The sequence below is a fragment of the Galeopterus variegatus genome, unplaced genomic scaffold (genome assembly GCF_000696425.1).
Source record: "Galeopterus variegatus unplaced genomic scaffold, G_variegatus-3.0.2 Scaffold4267, whole genome shotgun sequence".
Taxonomy (NCBI): Eukaryota; Metazoa; Chordata; class Mammalia; order Dermoptera; family Cynocephalidae; genus Galeopterus; species Galeopterus variegatus.
In genome coordinates this window covers 22,811-28,588 of record NW_007730378.1, presented here as the reverse complement: position 1 = coordinate 28,588, position 5,778 = coordinate 22,811, and the positions used below count along the sequence as shown (strand labels likewise).

The 5,778-nt window shown below is 38.1% G+C and overlaps 1 pseudogene; it reads left to right on the top strand.

Moving 5' to 3' along the window:
- The first annotated feature begins 887 nt into the window (after positions 1-887).
- Positions 888-1,210, top strand: LOC103602736 (annotated as a pseudogene).
- Positions 1,211-5,778: the final 4,568 nt, after the last annotated feature.

The following is a 5,778-nucleotide window of genomic DNA, read 5'->3' as shown; positions in this document are numbered from 1 at the left end:
GTATCAATCATAAAAGTTCTTTGATGAGCAATTATATCACTCTTGAAAAAAATGGGAAAAAAATTCTCAGCAAAGAAATAAAGATATTAAAAAAAGAACCCAGGAGAAATTATAGAACTGGAAAATACAAATATAATAACAGAAATAAAAACTTCAGTGGACAAGTTCAATAGTAGATTGGAGAGGATGGAAGAAAGAATCAGTGAACCCGAGAGACAAATCAATAGAAATGACATGATCTGAAAAACAGAGAGGTCTTACTTTTAGGTCTTTGATACATTTTGGGTTAATTTTTGTATGTAGTATGAGGTATGGGTCCAAATTAATTCTTTCTCATGTGAATATCCAGCTTTCCCAGCACTGTTTGTTGAAATGACCAATTGACTTTTAATAGAAGTGCAAAAGCAATTCATTGAAGGAAGGACAGTCTTTTCAACAGGTTATGCTGGAACAATTGGACATCCATAGGGAAGAAAAGGAAAAAAGTGAGCCTTGACATAAAGCTCACACAATGTACGAAAATTAATTCAAAGTGGATCATAGATTAAATGTAAAATGTAAGTAAACTATAAAATTATAGAACTTTTAGAAGAAAACAGGAAAACATCTTTAGGAAACCAGGATTAGGGGAAGAGTTCTTAGAAATGACACTAAAAGCATAATCCATAAAAGAAAAACATTAATATTCTTAATCAAAATTAAAAACGTTTGTGCTGTGAAAGACCCTGTTAAGATGAAAAGACAAGCTGCAGTGTGATTGAAAATATTTGCAGCCTTCTGGCCCTGCATCCCATCCACTGCCTCCACCTTCCGTCCAGCTCCGGCTTTTTGGTATGAAGTCCTCCATGTTCCATCCTACTGCGGCCCTTGCAGTACCTGAGCCTGCAATGTCAGTCCCCAGTGAGGACCTGGACATGCCAGTGGAGGCAGGCGTGGAAGGCGAGGACCACGGCTCCAGGATAGCAGAATATGCTGCCATCAACTCCATGTTGGACCAGATCAACTGCTGTCTGGACCACCTGTAGAAGGACGACCACCGTCATGTGCACCTTCAGGAGTTGCTTGAGTCCACCATGCAGAGGTGCCTTGAGTCTGGCAGCAGCTTGGAGAGGACCCTAGTGATTCCAGCCCTAGGATCTGGGAGCCAATCAGACCCCAACCCTGCATCCCTCGGCCAGCCTCTAGTCTCGGTACTCATCACCCAGCTTAGATACCTTCTCAAGGCATGGCCTTCAGGTTGCTTGGTGGGTGTGCCTGTCCAGGCCACCCTTCTCACACTCTACTTTGGACTGCCTGGTCCAGCACCTACTGCCAGGTGTTCCTTCCTGGGGGCAGGTGTGGACTTATGACCCACCACTTGCCTGCCTGCCCAACTCCTGGGCACTCCCCACTCTGCCTTAAGTGTTCACATTAAATGGGTCTTCCACCAAAATAAAAAAGAAAGAAAAAGAAAATAAAAGATTTGCAAATTACATGTCCAGCAAAAGCCCTATTTGTAAAATGTGTAAAGAACTCTCAAAACTTAACAGTAAAAAATATCCAATTATAAAATAGGCAAAAGACATGAACGGATATTTCACCAAGGAAGAGATATGGATGGCAAATAAGTACAGGAAAAGATGTCCAAAATCATTAGCCATTAGGAAAATGCAAATTTAAACCACAATGAGATATCACTACAAACTTATTAGAAAAGCTAAATAAGATATAATGATGATACCAAATGCTGGTTAAGATGCAGAAAGCCTGGAAAATAAGTTGGCAGTGTATTAGTTTCCTAGGGCTGCATAACAAATTACCACAAAGTTGTTGACTTAAACAAGAGAAATATATTGTCTCACAGTTCTGGAGGCTAGAAATACAAAATCAAGGTGTCAGCAGGGCCATGCTCTCTCTGAAGCCTCTTAGGAAAGACTCTTCCTTGCCTCTTCCTAGTTTCTGGAAGCTCCTGGTAACTCCTGACATTCCTTGGCTTGTAGGTATATGACTCCAATCACTGCCTCCGTTATTACATGGCTACCTTCTGTGTATCTCTGTATCCAGACCTCCTCTCCTTTCTCTTATAAAGATACCAGTAATTGGACTTAGGTCCCACACTAATCCAGCATGACCTCATCTTAGCTTGACTACATCTCCAGAAGACCCTGTTTCCAAATAAGGCCACATTCACAGGTACCAGAAGTTAGGACTTGAACATATTTTGAGGGGATACAATCCAATCCACTATAGGCAGTTTCTTATAAAACTAAACATGCACTTACCATATGACACAGCATTGCACTTTTGGGAACTTTATTAATTTTCTTTTTCTGTGTAACAAATTAACACAAATTTAGCAGCTTAAAACAACAACCATTTATTAGCTTACAGCAAGCTCAGATGGTTTTTCTGCTTAGGATTTCACAAGGTTGAAATCAAGGTGCTGGGCAACCTAGGCTCCTATCAAGATGCTATGGGGAAGAATACACTTCCAGGCTCATTTAGGCTGTTGGCAGAATTTAGTTCCATGCAGTTGTATAACTGGGGTTCCTGTTTACTTGATGGTTGTCACCAGGGGTAACTCTCAGCTCCTAGAGACCACTGTGATCCTTGAACACAGCCACATCCATCTTCAAGCAAGCAACTGCATGTTAAATCCTTCTCGTACTTTGAATTTCTCTTACTTTCCTTTTGGCCACCAGCTGGAGAAAATTCTCTGCTGTTAAAAGGGCTCATATGATTAGATCAGACCCACCTGGATATGCTCCCTATCTTAAGTTCATTTGTGCCATGAGAGAAAACATAATCATGGGAGTGATATCTCTTCATATCCACAGGTTTGATCATATTCACATATTCCAGATGTTTCAGAAAGGGACTTCTCCAGGGGGGTAATTAAAAAAACTCTTCCTGCCTGAGGCAGCAGTGCCAAAACGGCACCCACCATGGGATCCAGGCCAGGTGAGTCCCCGCCCCTGAGAGGCCCAACCTGCTGACCCCCAGGTCCAGAGGCAGCAGCGCCAAACTGGCACCCACTGAAGGATCCAGGCCAGACACGAGTGGAACGAGCGGACCGTGAAATCCTCTGCCAAATGACTAAACACCAATGGAGAGATACTAGAAATATGAAAAAACAATAAAATATCACACCACCAAAGGAATATAATAACTCTCAAGTTCTAGATCCTGTAGAACAGGAAGTCCTTGAAATGACTGACAAGGAACAATTCTAAGGATACTAAATGAGATACAAGAAGATTCAGTTAGCACAATGAAATAAGAAAAATATACAGGACCAGAAAGAAGACATGTACAAAGAAATCAATGCCCTGAAAAAGAATGTAGCAGAGCTTGTGGAGCTGAAGGATTCATTCAATGAAATAAAAAACATGACAGAGAACTTCAACAGCAGGCTAGAACAAGGAGAAGAGAGAATTTCTGACCTTTAAGATGGTCTGTTCAAAATGACACAGGCAGACAAAAAAAGAAAAAAAGAATGTAAAAAATTGAAGAAAATCTAAGAGAGATAACAGACAACCTTAAGTGCTCAAATATCCAAATCATGGGTATTCCAGATGGGGAGGAAAAGGAAATGGCATTGAAAACATATTTGACAAAATAATAGCAAAACACTTCCCAGGTATAGGGAAAGACACAGATCTTCAGATTCAGGAGGCTCAAAGATCCTCAAACACATTCAACCAAAAAAGGTCCTCTCCAAGACATGTTATAGTCAAACTGGCAAAACTCAAAGACAAAGAGAGAATCTTAAAAGCTACAAGAGAGAAGTGTCAGGTCACCTATAACAGAGCCCCAGTCAGACTAACATCAGACTTTTCATCAGAAACCCTAAAAGCCAGCAGAGAATGGGATGATATATTCAAAATACTAGAAGACAAAAATTGCCAGCCCAGAATACTTAACCCAACAAGGCTATGCTTCCTAAATGAAGGACAAATAGTATATTTCCCAGACAAACAAAAACTGTGGAAGTTCACTACCACACAACCAGCCTTACAAGAAATTCTCAAGGGAATACAGGGTCTTGTACCTGAAAAACAACCATCACTACCATGAATACTCAAGAAAGAATAAAACCCACCAGTAAAATAAAAATGCTAACAACAAAGAGAAAAAAAGTTTATCTCTATCCCAAGAAACCAACAGACAGAAGACAAACAGTAAATCAGAAAGAAATGAACACAAGATATTTAAAACATCCAAACAAAAATCATTAAAATGTGAGGAGTAAATCAACACCTTTCAATAATAACTGTTAATGTAAAAGGATTAAATTCCCCACTCAAAAGACACTGACTGATTGGAATAAAAGGATGGACCCAACAATATGTTGCCTTCAAGAGACTCACCTTACCTGTAAAGACACACATAGACTAAGAGTGAAAGGATGGAAAAAGATATACCTTGTAAATAGAAATAAAAAACGAGCTGGAGTAGCTATTCTTATATCAGATAAAATAGACTTTAAACAAAAAACCATACAAAGAGATAAAGAAGGCCAGTATATAAGGATAAAAGGATCTATCCAACAAGAAGACATAACAATCATAAACATAATGTACCCAACATCAGAGCAGCCAGATGTATAAAGCAAACACTATTAGACCTAAACAGAGAGACAGACACTAATACCATAATAGTAGGGAATCTGAATGCCCTATTCTCAACATTGGACAGATCATCTAGACAAAAAAATCAACAGAGAAACACAAGATCTAAACAACACTTTAGGCCAATTGGAATTGGCAGATATCTACAAAACATTTCATCCAACAACCTCAGAATATTCATTCTTCTCATCAGTACATGGAACATTCTCAAAGATAGACCACATGTTAGGTCACAAGTCTCAGCAAATTAAAAAAAAAATGGAATTATTCCAAGTATTTTTTCAGACCATAATGGATTAAAACTAGAAATCAATAACAAACAAAACTCTGGAAACTATACAAATACATGGAAATTAAACAACATTCTACTTAATGACATATGAGTCCAAGAAGAAACTAAACAGGAAATCAAAAAATTTATTGAAATGAATGAAAATAATAACACATCATGAAACAAGAACAATCCAAACCCAAAGTTAGTAGATGGAAAGAAGTAATTAAGATCAGAGCAGAGCTAAATGAAATAGAAACCCAGAAATGATACAAAAGATCAATGAAACAAAAAGTTTGTTTTCTTAAAAGATAAATAAAATTGACAAACCATTAGTAAGGCTAACGAAGAAAAGAAGAGAGAATACCCAAATAACTAAAATTAGAAGTTAAAAAAGGTGATATTACAACTGATACCTCAGAAATACAAGGAATCATTAGAGACTACTATAAACAACCATATGCCAACAAAGTGGAAAATCTGGAGGAAATGGATAAATTTCTGGATATGCACAAACTAGCAAGACTGAGCCAAGAAGACATAGAAGATCTAAACAGACCAATAACAATCAAAGAGATTGAAGCTGTTATCAGCAGTCTCCCAACAAAGAAATGCCCAGGACTGGATAGCTTCACTGCAGAATTCTACCAAACCTTCAAAGAACAATTAATACCAATTCATTACAAACTATTCCAAAAAATTGAAACAGAGGCCATTCTCCCAACCTCAGTCTATGAGGCAAACATCACCCTGATTCCAAAACCATACAAAGATACAACAAAAAAAGAAAACTATGGGCTAATATCCTTGATGAATATATATGCAAAAATCCTCAATAAAATACTAGCTAATAAAATACAGCAACGTATACATAAAATTATATACCATGATAAAGTG